Raw genomic sequence first — 14586 nt, forward strand, 5'->3', positions numbered from 1 at the left:
GGGTCTTCCTGCAGTAGTTCCTGGTCCAGCAGATCTTCCTCCTGTGTGCTCATGCCCTCATGAGCCATGTCCTCTTCTGCTATGAACCTAAGCTCATCAGCAGTCAGCTGCCGCCGCCTCTTGAGGGTGCTGAGCAGGGAGCCATAGTCTCTATCCATCTCTACAACAGAAAAAAGTACACAGTTGGTAACCAGCAGCTACAATTGGTAGCCAGATTTTTTCTTCACAAATCTGTACACTGTATAGTCACCAAAGGCTTGCAGACTAACCAGAATGTCCAACTGCAGACAGCCCTCTCACACTTTCCTTGTGAACAGGAAACTACACACAATCTAAAATCATGTCTGTGTGATGGATGGGTAAGGCTATCTGCTAAATTATAGAAAGATACACTCACAGAAATATTTAAGCCTTTTTGTAAGATTTATGTAATTTAATTGCATATCAAATTTACATTAATTTGCATTACATAGTTTTAATATAAACAAACTTTGTTTATATTAAAACTATGTAATGCAAATTAATGTAAATTTGATATGCAATTAAATTACATAAATCTTACAAATAGATTTTTTTTATGTATTATTATTATTATTACAAGGGAAAATCAACAAGCTAGATAACTTATCTAACTAGCAGGCCAGTTTCCAGGCAGGTCTGAACAGCGTCAAAAAAAAAAAAAAAAAAAAAAAATGGTCTGAACAGCGTCTGCTCTCTGTCTCACATTACTTCAGGCGGATTTTTCACAAGTGACAAAACTGGCCAAAAAAGTTATTGATATTTAGCTAAAAATATACATAGTATTGCTAGCTAATGTTTATTTAGCAAGTTTCACAGAAATTTGCTTAAAAATAGAGGATAGCTGCCTGTCCGATGAACGCCGACAGTCATGTCATTTTTTCCAGAAATAACTAGCGTTACTCCTACAAATATATGCTTCGTAACTAAAATGTTTTGACTTTCAATAGACAATATTGACAACACATGTTAAATAACTTGTCTTACCTCGAAAGGTCGGCTCAGTTTTCAGTTTGAAGCAGTAAGTCCAACACTGGAGGTAATCTCCCGGGATATCCTCTCTGGCTCCGCTCAGGCAAATGGAGGATGATGATGAAGACGATACATTTATTATTCATGCCCAGTAATCCCTTAACCAATCATATGTGCTTTTAGCTTATATTGTCATGAGTATCTGGCAATTTTCAGAAATAAAATCGGTGATTGGACGGCGAAGATATTGAGACAGGAACCATGGGAATAATTGTTCCCAAATTTGAATGTTCCGGCTGGAAAGGGTTAATCTTATTAGACTGGTTTCTATATATATGTGATGAGGAGGATGAGGGCGGGCTAATCAGCCAAGAAGAGGGATAAAGCCGAGCCAGATGTGGCAGTTCGGGAGAGAGAGAGCCACACGCAGCTGCCACGTGTGTGTTTATGTTTGTGTCTCTTTGTTTTAATTTCTCATTAAATATTACTTTAATGGTTCGTCTGGTTCCCGCCGGCTCCTTGCCCATCCTAACCCTGTTACATTGGTGCCAAAACCCGGGAAAGAGGAGGGATGCACTGTTGTGGAGTCCTCACCACTGCCGTCTGACGGAAGGAGCAGCTGCGGCCATCCACCAGGGGATGGATGAGTCACTGCCAGCCGCCTGGACACGGAGGAATGACCGCCATCCGCAAGGGGAGGAGGGGCTCGCTACCAGCTGCCAGAATGTGGAGGGGCATTCCATCCACCAGGGGTTGGAGCACTCGTCTGCCCGGGGAAGAGCAGCTGTCGTCTGCCAGAGGGTGGAGGAGCAGTGGAGGAGCAGTCGAGAACCAGGTGAAGCTGTGTCTGGGAACCGGCAAGCAATCTTTTTCTCTCTCTCTCACCGTCACTCTGCCTCGCTCTTTTCCCTCCCCTTGTCTCCCTCCCAGGTCTCGAAAGGTGGGGAAAGCCTGCCAGCAGGTGCGGCCAGAAGGACAACAGAAAATGATGTCAAGCCTTTAGGCAATTAGACAGTTAGCTTCTGATAGGCTAATTGGAGTCAATTGTAGGTTTACCTGTGGATGTATTTTGAGGCCTATCTTCAAACTCAGTGCCTCGGGGTCACGTGATGCCATGCAAGAAGCAGACGTGTGAGCGACGAGCTCTGCGCACTTTACAAAATGTTTAATTATTTTCATGTTATAAACTGGTGAAATTTGATACACCCAGTTACACATTTGCTCTTTGAGGCAAAACATGGTAAAGAAGTCAAAATCGTTGGGCTCTGGAGACATTAAAAGACACTTTCGTGTTCAGGATGAAAGCCCCGACAGGCCTACAGACTGCGGACTCGATCTGGATGGTGCGGCGGGAGAGGAGATCCAGCATTAGTTGTCCAACATGTCGGTGATGTCGACGAAGGTTCTTGCTGACTTGGAGGATCTCGCTGTAATACGTCAATCGATTATGGTGATGGAAATAAAATTCTCTGAGTTAGTTACAAGAGTGACTGATGTTGAGCGACGAATCAGTTTTCTGGAATCTTCGGAGAGGGAATTAAACGCTAATCCGCCCACGACCAAAGTTGATTTGGAACATCTCCTTGAAAAGCTGAAGATCTTGAGAATAGAAGCCACAGGAATAACGTTCAAATTGTTGGAATTCCTGAGCATGAGGAGGGCAGAGTTATGGTGGAATTCCTAGATGAGCTTTTCCTGAGTCTGCTCGACATAACAGGCCACAAGTTGGAAATCGAGCGAGCTCACAGAGTCCCAGCTCACAGATTTGCTGGGGGAGAAAGGCCCCGATCGATTCTGGCCAGATTTCTGAGATCATCCGGTAAAGATCTTGTGTTGCGCCAGGCGAGGAGCAAAGGGAAGCTTTCTTGGAAGAACCATAATATTTTCTTGTTCCCGGACTTTGCGAGTTCGACGAGAGAAACGCGATCGGTTCAAGGAATGTAAGAAACTCTTACATCAGCGAAAGATCACTTTTGCTCTGATGTTTCTGGCCAAACTGAGAATAGAAACGAAGGACGGTCGCAAAGTATTTACATGTCCCAATCAGGCAATGTCTTTTATTGAATCAATGGGTGAGTAAACCATTGGGTGTTTCTCATGTGAGTGGGTCGACTCGCTGTACTTACTCTGGCTTTTGAGGAAGCTGGGCGTCATTTTGGTTTCTTTTTGCTTTTTGCGTTGGCTCCGCTGAGCGGCTGGAGCTTGTTTTGTGAATAACACTTTTCCTTAAAGAAACTTTTGCATTGATGAAAGATTACTTTTGCATTGAAGTTCCCGGCCAGTTTGAGAGTGGACACAAAATATCTACATGCTCACACAAAGGATGTCTTTTATAAAGTTGACAGATTTTGTAAGTCATGGTATATACTTTTATGCGGCCTCCGAGTGAATTGACTCGACCATCCGGGGAACCGGGATGACGATTTTGTTTCTTTTTGTATTGGTTCCGCCTAGCGGCTGGAGCTTGTTCTATTGAATAACACTCCTTTGGAACAGCTGTGGATTAATCTGTTCATTCTTCATGCTTATTCCTCATGCTGGCTGGAGTTTGTTTTGTTGAGTATTTTTACGGGACATTGAAATGATTATGTCATCCGCTGAACTCATAACAGCCGGCTCACTGAACATTAGTTTGTCTGTCCATGGAATCTGAACGGTTTTATATCAGCTGGAATTTGTTTTGTGGAAGATCACATCTTTGAGACAGTTCTGTGAATGAATCTGCACGTTCTTTGTGTTCATTCTTCCTATTGGCTGGGGTTTATTTTACAAAGTATTTTCTGTTATGTAATTTTGCCTCACAAATTTGTGAGGCAAAATTGAGCAATCCGATAGCAAAGTTGTCGTGGGTGCTCGTGAGCGTTTATGGACCTTTAGAGTTTAGAGGGATTGTCGCCGGTTGGCGCTTTCGTGCACGGGGTTAATGCGCATGTTTTTCTGTTTTCTGTTTGTTTTGTTCGAGGGAAAGTTCGGGGTTTGATTGTTTCACTAATGGGGAATGTGGTCTGTATAATTTTGTTTTTGACACACAATTTATTTTTTCTACTATATCAAAATGTCAAATGTTAATATGAGTGTACTATCTCTCTCCACATGGAATGTAAATGGGTTGAGGCACCCCATAAAAAAAAGGAAGGTTATTACTTTTCTTAAACGTAAGAAATATGATATAGTGTTTCCTCAAGAAACACATCCCTCCCCGCAGCAAGCTGAAAAATTTGGGAAGATATGGGGTGGACATGTTTTTTTTAGTGCTGGCTGAAGTAAGAGCAAGGGAGTCATTATATTGATTAGTAAACATCTACAATTCAAATTTCTCTAACAGACTGAAGATAAATGTGGGAGAGTCATTATTGTTTTAGCTGAAATTCAAGGGCAAAGGTTGATTTTGGCTAATATTTACGCACTTAATGCTGATGATCAGGGCTTTTTTATAGATCTTGAAGGGATGCTGCATGATATAATATTGGGAGGAGACTTTAATCTTTTGATGGACTCAGTCCTTGATCACAGTGAAGCAAAAGTGTGTATACCCCCTAGAGCAACAATGACGCTTCACAGGATGCGTAAAAATCTTGGTCTTTCGGATATTTGGAGACTTTTAAACCCATCTGGTAGGGACTATACATTTTTTTCATCAGTCCATAAGATTTATTCTAGAATAGATTTTTTTTTATATCCAAATCCCTCATTTCATCTGTTGTTGATTGTTCAATTTGAAATATCTTAGACTCAGATCATGCCCTGGTGAGTTTAGAGATGTTGCCATATACAGAGAAAAAGAAATCATTTAGTTGGCGCCTTAATGTGTCCCTTTTGCAAAATCTTGATTTCCAACAAATGTTAAAGACTGAAATCAATGTTTATATGGACACCAACTGGTCCTCAGTATCCTCTGTGGGCGTGGCTTGGGAGGCACTTAAGGCGGTTCTTACGGGTCAGACCATACAGTATGCCTCATTCATCAAAAAATCCAAAGCACGAGAACTCGTGGAGTTGGAAGAGAATATTAAAAGTGCAGAGGCAGAGCTGAAGCGCCGTATGTCAGCTGATGACCTCAGAGAATTGACCTGATTAAAATACAGATATAATACTATTTATTCGCGGAAAATGGAGTTTTGGTTATTCAGGGCAAGACAGTAATACTTTCTATCATTCCCTCAGTGAAATCTGCTGGTTGTGAAATTTTTTACCTCAGCCATTGATATTAATAATGCCTTTAAAGAGTTTTATCTTGATCTTTATAGTTCCACATCTTTGTTTACTGATGAAGATATTAGAAACTTTGTGGAACCATTAGATCTTCCTAAACTGATGATTGAGCAAAAACTCTCTTGACAAGGTAATTAAGTCCCTACCTACTGGCAAGGCTCCGGGGCCAGATGGTTTTGCCGCAGAATTTTTTAGATCCTATACTACAGAACTGGCTCCACTTTTGTTAGAAGTTTATACTGAATCATTAAAGTATGGAAAGCTTCCTCCAACCATGACACAAGCCTGGATCAGTCTGATTCTTAAAAAGGACAAAGATCCAAGTGAGTGTAAAAGTTACCATCCAATCTCCCTGATCCAACTAGATGTAAAAATTTTGGCTGACCGATTAAGTAAAGTTATGACATCACTTATACATATAGATCAGGTGGGTTTTATTCGGGGCCGCAGCTCTTCTGATAACATCAGGCGTCTCATTAATATCATGTGGTCAATAGCGAATGATCAGTCTCCGGTCGCTGCCATCTCACTTGATGCCAAAAAGGAGTTTGATATGGTAGAATGGGATTATCTTTTTAAGATTTTGGAAATATACAGGTTCGGGAGTACATTCATTGTTTGGTTTAAGTGTCTTTATAGACACCATGTAGCAGTGGTACAAACAAATGGATTAATTTCAGATTATTTTACTCTGAATAGGGGCACTCGGCAGGGTTGTCCTCTTTCCCCATTATTGTTCTGTCTTGCCCTGGAACCATAAGCAGCTGCGATAAGAAAAGAGGATGATTTTTCAGGGGTGGTGGCAGGAGGTGTGGTGCATAAGCTTCTGCTTTACGCAGATGATATTTTATTATTTGTCTCTGAACCTATTAAATCTATGCCTTGCCTCCACAGAATTATTAATTATTTTTCCAAGTTCTCAGGTTACAAAGTCAATTGGTCTAAATCCAAAGCTTTGGCTCTAACAGCGTACTGTCCAGTAACGACTTTCCAGCCGGGCGCCTTCCAGTGGCCCAAACAGGGCATTAAGTATTTGGGGATTTTATTCCCAGCAAATTTGTCTGATTTAGTTAGTGTTAATTTTGACCCTTTAATAAAATGGTTTTCGAGTGATGTGGGCAGGTGGGCTTCATTACATTTATCAATGATTGGGAAGGTTAATGTTAATAAAATGAATTGTATTCCAAAATGTATCTACCTGCTACAACCTCTCCCTGTAGATGTCCCCCTCTCTTATTTCAAGCAATTTGATAGCATAGCGAAGTCCTTCATTTGGAATGGTAAACGTCCCAGATTGCATTTTAATAAGTTACTGTAAGGGGGTTCAGTGGAAAGGAGGAGGCGAGAAACGGCTTGACAACTTAAATAATAATTTAATGAGCAACTTAAACAGAACACACAACCAAAAACACACAGTACAGCTGTCTGCAATTCTCTCTCTCTCGAACTGTCGTCCCCGGCCGCCTTTATCCCTCGCGCGCCCCATCAGGCTGATTGGGGACCGGGTGTGTCTCATTCCAGCCCGGCCCCACCCTCCTCGGCTCTACAGTTACATAGGCTGATAGACAAAGGTGGGCCAGGCCTACCCAAGATTTTGTTTTATTACTATGCATTCAGTCTCAGACATTTGGCTCTTTGGTCACTTCCACCTGAGAGAGCCCCTCCCTGGTTTGTTATTGAACAGGCAGTTCTTGCCCCTATTTCGCCATTACAAAGCATCTCTATCAAACTAATCGGAAAAGTTAAGTTACACCCCATTATTTCGCATTTACACTCGGTATGGACTAAAGTGTCCAGATTGTTTAAATTGGACACTTATTTAAATGTTGCCTCGAGCATATGGCAGAACCCAAGATTGTGTATTGGCAAGTCCCCTCTCTGCTGGCCAGAGTGGATTGTGGGGGGGGGGGTTGCTACACTCAGTGACCTATATGAAAGTGGAGTGTTGAGATCGTTTGAAAACTTGGTCCAACATTTTGGGATCCCCAGACCTCAGTTTTATAGGTATTTACAACTGCGCCACCTGCTTTGTACTATTTTTGGGGGTAGCACACACCCCCTAAGGTGGCAGATGCTTTGGGAGAGGTGATTGCAGCTTTTGGAAAAGGTCATGAGGCATCAGTGTACTACTCACTGTTAATTCAGAGTCTGGGGGATGGAGCCTTCTCTCAAGAGAGTATGGGAGAAAGATTTCAACTTGGCATTGGAGGAAAGAGTGCGGGCTAAAATTCTTAAAAACGTTAAGTCTGCATCTAGAGATGCAAGGGTGCGTCTTATACAATTCAAAATTTTGCATAGATTTTATTGGACCCCCTCTAGACTGTATAGGCTTGGTCTTCAAGACACACCCACCTGCTGGAGATGGAGACATGGCCCATGTTTTTTGGTTGTGTGTCGAGATTCAGAAATTCTGGTTGAAGTTTCAGAATTTTGTGTGCGAGGTGGTGGGCACTCGGGTTTCGTTTTGCCCCAGACTTTGTGTTCTGGGCGATGGGGCGGTCATCGATGTGGGGGATGGCCATATTGAGAACTGGGTTCTGACCTGTGTGATGATCCCCAGGCAGGTTATTTTGAGGGGTTGGAGGTCAGCTGGTGCGCCCCCATATCTGGAGTGGTGCACGGAGGTGGGGAGGGTAGCGGCTTATGAGGAGGTGTCATTGGGAAGACGGGGTGATTTAGATTTGTTTGTCCGGATATGGGGCAGGTATTTGGAATTTTTGGGGGGCACTTGGGTGGGGTGTGGAGAGAGTATTGTAGTATAGCTTTTTAGTGATTATGATTATTGTGTGTGTGTATAGGTATGTGTATGTATGTATGTATATATATGTGTGTGTGTGTGTGTGTGTGTGTGTGTATGTGTATGTATATATTTACTTATGTGTGACCATAGGATTGTTTTTTTTTTGGGGGGGGGGGGTGTTGTGGAGTTTAATTGTTGTGTGTGTGTGTGTGTGTGTGTTTTTGTTATTATAAGATTTATTAAAAAAATGTTAATTACAAACTCAGTGCCTCTTTGCTTGACATCATGGGAAAATCAAAAGAAATCAGCCAAAAACGAAAAAAAACAAAAACAATTGTGGACCTCCACAAGTCTGGTTCATCCTTGGGAGCAATTTCCAAATGCCTGAAGTTACCACGTTCATCTGTTCAAACAATAGTACACAAGTATAAACACCATGGGACCACGCAGCCTCAGGAAGGAGACGCATTCTGTCTCCTTGAGATTAATGTAGTTTGGTGCGAAAAGTGCAAATCAATCCCAGATAAACAGCAAAGGACCTTGTGAAGATGCTGGAGGAAGCAGGTAGACAAGTATCTATATCCACAGTAAAACAAGTCCTTTATCGACATAACCTAAAATGCTGTTCAGCAAGGAAGAAGCCACTGCTCCAAAACTGCCATTAAAAAACCAGACTACAGTTTGCAAGTGCACATGGGGACAAAGATCTTAATTTTTGGAGAAATTTCTTCTGGTCTGATGAAACAAAAATTTAACTGTTTGGCCATAATGACCATTGTTATGTTTGAAGGAAAAAGGGTGAGGCTTGCAAGCCGAAGATCACCATCCCAACCATGAAGCATGGGGGTGGCAGCATCATGTTGTTGGGGTGCTTTGCTGCAGGATGGACTGGTGCACTTCACAAAATAGATGGCATCATGAGGAAGGGAAATTGTGTGGATATATAGAAGTAAAATCTCAAGACATCAGCCAGGAAATTAAAGCTTGGTCGCAAATGGGTCTTCCAAATGGACAATGACCCCAAGCATACCTCAAGTTGTGACAAAATGGCTTAAGGACAACAAAGTCAAGGTATTGGAGTGGCCATCACAAAGTCCTGACCTTAATCTGATAGAAAATTTGTGGGTAGAACTGAAAAGGCGTGTGCAAGCAAGGAGGCCTACAAACCTGACCCAGTTACACCAGTTCTATCTGGAAGAATGGGCCAAAATTCCAGCAACTTATTGTGAGAAGCTTGTGGAAGGCTACCCAAAACATTTGACTCAAGTTAAACAATTTAAAGGCAATGCTACAAATACTAAGAAAGTGTATGTAAACTTCTGACCCACTGGGAATGTGATGAAAGTAATAAAAACTGAAATAAATCATTCTCTCTACTATTATTCTGACATTTCACATTCTTAAAATAAAGTAGTGATCCTAGCTGACCTAAGACAGGGAATGTTTTCTATGATTAAATTGTGAAATTGTGAAAAACTGAGTTTAAATGTATTTGGCTAAGGTGTATGTAAACTTCTGACTTCAACTGTATGTATATGCACTGGTGGCCAAAAGTTTGGAATAATGTACAGATTTTGCTGTTTCAGAAGGAAATTGGTACTTTAATTCAACAAAGTGATATTCAACTGATCACAAAGTATAATCTGGACATTACTGATGTTAAAAAACATCACTATCACTATTTGAAAAAAGTCATTTATGATCAAATCTAGACAGGCCCCATTTCCAGCTGTCATCACTCCAACACCATATCCTTGAGTAATCATGCTAAATTGCTAATTTGGTACTAGAAAATCACTTGCCAATATATTAAACACCGTTGAAAGCTATTTGGTTCATTAAATGAAGCTTAACATTGTGTTTGTTTTTGAGTTTCCACAGTATGCAATAGACTGGCATGTCTTAAGGTCAATATTGGGTCAAAAATGGCAAAAAAGAAACTTTCTCTAGAAACTCATCAGTCAATCATTGGTTTGAGGAATGAAGGCTATACAATACTTGAAATTGCCAAAAAACTGAAGATTTCATACAAAGGTGTACACTACAGTCTTCAAAGACAAAGGATAACTGGCTCTAACAAGGACAGAAAGAGATGTGGAAGGACAGATGTACAACTAAACAAGAGGATAAGTACATCAGAGTCTCTAGTTTGAGAAATAGATGCCTCACATGTCCTCAGCTGACATCTTCATTAAATTCTACCCGCTCAACACCAGTTTCATGTACAACAGTAAAGAGAAGACTCAGGGGTCTGAGAGATCTTTTCTACCAAAAGATTAAAATATTTCATCAAGACTTCATCAGTCAAGGGCACATAGATGCAGTGCTGGTCCTACCCCATTTGGCACCCTAGTCAAGACCCTCCAGTACTTTGTGTACCCCCCCTCTCTAAAATTATTAGAAAGCTATGTATTACTTTTACACAAAAAGTACAAATTAATACAATACATCCTAATGTGTATAATCCCAAACTAGCAAAACATTAATTATAACAATGTTGGGAAGAAAAATGCAAGTGCATGTTATGGCTTAAGTAGGCATCATAAGTAGGGTATCACTATATACAGGAATAACTTTAATGTAAAGTGCAAGTAAACCAAGTCAAGTGGTCTAAGATGTTAAATAAAGGCACACTGCCCTATCTATGATCTATGCACTTTGTACAGTATATTTCACAGCAGGCACATTTATAGGCTTTCATCATTACTGGGAAGTCTGGGACCCATCAAGTACACAATCGATTGTACTATGATGTTGTAGGGGGGTTTAAAATTATTTATTTTATTTATTCATTTTGCAAAAACAGCACCAAAGCATTCATTTCTGATGATTTTAGGAGCATCATCTGAACATTTTCTTCAGTAGCCTATATACTGTATATTGTGTAGCATTAATGAATGGACTTAAAACATACTGTCACTTTTTCACATTACACAGCATAAGATAAAGTTTATCAAATTTACCTTTCTCAAACGCCTGCTGTGCAGTGATGGTACAATATGGTAAAACCTTGATATTTTTATTATATACAATAGGCCTATATCCTGGTATTTATATGGAAGGCTACTCCAAAGAACATGTCCAAAAACATGGTATTGGTTTGGTTTTGGTACTTTTAAGCGCTTTCATATAATGTAAGTGTTTTGATACATTTTTATTTAGAAAGTATCTTTACCTGGGTCACGTGATGCCATGTTTTTGCGCACTTTGCTGGTTTTTTGATTATTTTAATATTATAACGGTGAGATTCGATACACCCGGTTACATATTTGCTTTTTGAGGTAAACATGGCAAAGAAGTCAAAATCCTCAGACTCTGGAGGCATTAAAAGACACTTACGTGTTCAAGCTGAGGCCTCTGACGGGACTGCGAGCCGGGGACTCAATTTGGACGGCACGTAGGGAGATGAAATCCAGCGTCAACTGTCCAACATCTCGGTGATGCTGACAAAGGTTGTTGCTGACTTGGAGGATCTCGCTGTAATACGTCGATCAATTACAGAGATGGAAACAAAATTTTCTGAGTTGGTCACAAGAGTGACAGATGTTGAGAAATGAATCGATTGTCTGGAATCATCAGAAAGGGAATTATCCACTAATCCGCCCGCATCCAAAACAGACTTGGAATTTATTTTGGAAAAACAGGAAGATCTTGAAAATAGGAATCGAAGAAACAATATTCAAATTGTTGGAATTCCTGAACATGAAGAGGGCAGAGATATGGTGAAATTCCTAGACGAGCTCTTCCCGAGTCTGCTCGACATAACAGGCCATAAGCTGGAAATCGAGCAAGCTCACAGAGTCCCGGCTCGCAGATCTGCTGAGGAAGACAGGCCCTGATCAATTCTGGCCAAATTTCTGAGATCATCCGATAAAGATCTTGTGTTATGCCGGACAAGGAGCAAAGGAAAGCTTTCTTGGAAGAATCGCAATATTTTCTTGTTCCCAGATTTTGCGAATTTGACAAGATAGTTTCTCTTGTCAAGGAATGTAAGAAACTCTTACATCAATGGAAGATCGCTTTTGCACTGATGTTTCCGGCCAAACTGAGAATAGACACCAAGGATGGCAGCAAAGCATTTTTATGCCCCAAAAAGGCACTGGCCTTAATACAAACTATGGGTGAGTAAACCATTGGGCGTTTCTTATGTGAGTGAACTGACTCGCTGTTCAGTGTCTCGCTGTCTAAGGAAGCTGGGCGCCATTTTTTGTTTCTTTCTGCGTTGGCTCTGCATAGTGGCTGGAGTTTGTTTTGTGGCATGACACTCCAAGAAACTTTTGCATTGACGGAAGTTCGCTTTTACACTGAAGTTCCCGGCCAGATTGAGAATGGACATTATGGATGACCGCAAAGGACGTCTTTTATAAAGTAAGACATGATTTATTTTTTTTATGCGGCCTCTGGATCATCCAAGGAACCGGGATGCCTGTTTTGTTTCTTTATGTGCTGCTCCTCCTAGCGGCTGGAGTTTGTTTTGTGAAATAACACTCCTTCGGGTCAGCTGTGGATGACTCTGATCCTTCTTTGTGCTTACGCCTCCTGTTGGCTGGAGTTTATTTTGTGGAGTAATTTTAAGGGACATTAGAATGATTACGTCATCTGCTGCACTCATAAGAGCCGACTCACTGAACAATTGTCTGTCTGTCTGAGGAAACTGAATGGATTTATATCAGCTGGAATTTGTTTTGTGGAGGAACACACCTTCAAGACAGTTCTGTGAATGAATCTACATGTTCTTTGTGTTTATTCTGCCTGTTGGCTGGGGTCTGTTTTACAAAGTATTTTCTGTTATTTAATTTTGCCTCACAAAATTTGTATAGAAGCACCGGACTTGAGCAATCCGATGGCAAAGTTGTTGCGGAGGGTCTCGCATGCGTACATAGACTCTTTGAGTTTAGAGGGATCGACGCCGTTTGGCACTGTCATGTGCAGGGTTAATGCGCATGTTTTTCTTTTTTCTGTTTGTTTTGTTTGGGGGGAAGCTCGGGGTTTGATTGTTGCATTAATGGAGAATGTGGTCTCTGTAATCTTGCTTTTGACACACAATTTATTTATTTATTTTTTATTATATCAATATGTCAATTGTTAATATGTGTGGATTATCTCTCTCCACATGGAATGTCAATGGGTTGGGGCACCCCATAAAAAGAAGCAAGGTTATTTCTTTTCTTAAGCGTAAGAAATATGATATAGTATTTCTTCAAGAAATGCATTGTTGGGCCTCATGTATTCAGATAGAAGACAAAGGCAGGCCTAACAGTCGTAAAACCTAACTCAGCCCCCACACATTCCATGTCGTAAATTTTACTGATAAAAATCGTGCCAAAATCAAACAAAGGGAGTCCAAAACAGACTACAAATCCAGGAAGCCTTGCTCACTAAAGGATTGAGCTCTCAACTCCTATTGGATGAGGCACACAACAGAACGTCCCTCAAACATGACATCATCAGGAGTTCAAATAATTCTGAAATGCTTAAAGATTTCGCTTCCAGCGACTTCGTTCACCGAATAAAGATGTAGCTTTTGCCGCTCTCCGGTGCAACCTCGTGGCACAAGGGAGTAATGTCCGACTTGAAACTGTAGCCATACAATCTCCATCTCGCTGGACGAGTTGAGATTACTCTGTGTTCAACCGAACACCCGAGCAATTCACATCTTCATCCGTTGGCCTACAGAAGTGAAGAGATTAAAGATTTCTCTTCCATCTTCAATCAAGTCGACATTTCTGAGTTCTCCGCCAGCCCGCCGACAATCAACAACCGCACCACCCACCGACAGAGCGAGGAAACGGCCTCCCGTCATCACCCGAGCCTCAAGGAACCGGGTCAAAGTTAAAGGACGGAGGAAAACACATTCTACCTGTGTCCTCATGCGATTCAAGTAAGAGGTTACGTCTGGGCAGAGATAGAATATTATAGTGTGTTATTCTTGTGTTTCAAGGTTTTTGCTTGTATAGTTTACAGACCGCCATGTCCGTTCATTATTAATACTCAGGGTATTAATTATCACAGATTTGTTTTGCTGTATTGTGGTCCAACCAAATTGGATTGTTGTGCATTTTCACCATTGCGGGTGAGACAGAAACTGAGTTCATCCATTAGAGTCAAATAACGCAGGACTTTTACGAGCCCCGCTCGTAAAACCGCGTCTCTGAGTGATGAACACGGCTGCTTTATCTCCAGCTATCGCGAAATCAGCTTTCGGGCTGTCACTTAATAATCTCTCTCTCTCTCTCTCTCTCTCTCTCTCTCTCTCTCTCTCTCTCTCTCTCACTAACCACACTGACACACACACACACACTGTCACACACACACCTTATGTGTTATAGGATTATTTTATTTCCATATCTAATCATATCACTGTTTAGTTTGTAGTTGTAAGTCGGAAGTTTATTGACTGCATTGTATTAATTATTAATTGATATTACTGCATAAATAAACTTTGTTTATATTACAAAGAGAAGTGTTTTGGTTTGTTTTGCATATGCCTGTGTCATGCTGACAGGATGTCAATGCTCGGATTCAAACCTTCATTCATTGTTTTTTTTCCCGAAAATCGATATTCTTCGGATGTCGATTTTCCTAAGAAAACAATCTAATATTGAGACTGTTTTAATATTTGGTTATTAGTCCCTGATTCCAGG

At 41.0% G+C, this 14586-nt stretch overlaps 3 protein-coding genes across 4 annotated transcripts in view; 2 read left to right on the plus strand and 1 right to left on the minus strand.

Annotated features, from left to right (window-relative positions):
• LOC127440833 (gastrula zinc finger protein XlCGF7.1-like) overlaps positions 1-11316 on the minus strand; it is a 226766-nt gene extending 215450 nt beyond the window's left edge. The window contains exon 1 of the mRNA XM_051697792.1: positions 11282-11316. The gene's annotated coding sequence lies outside the window, so the exon portion shown is untranslated. The remainder of the gene's footprint in view (positions 1-11281) is intronic.
• Positions 1-14586, plus strand: part of LOC127440795 (gastrula zinc finger protein XlCGF57.1-like) — a 139488-nt gene that overhangs the window by 86396 nt on the left and 38506 nt on the right. The gene's annotated exons all lie outside the window — the stretch shown is intronic.
• The window catches only part of LOC127440861 (gastrula zinc finger protein XlCGF8.2DB-like), a 142072-nt gene that overhangs the window by 63327 nt on the left and 64159 nt on the right, over positions 1-14586 (plus strand). The window lies entirely within an intron of this gene.

This window comes from Myxocyprinus asiaticus, chromosome 5 (assembly GCF_019703515.2).
Source record: "Myxocyprinus asiaticus isolate MX2 ecotype Aquarium Trade chromosome 5, UBuf_Myxa_2, whole genome shotgun sequence".
NCBI lineage: Eukaryota > Metazoa > Chordata > Actinopteri > Cypriniformes > Catostomidae > Myxocyprinus > Myxocyprinus asiaticus.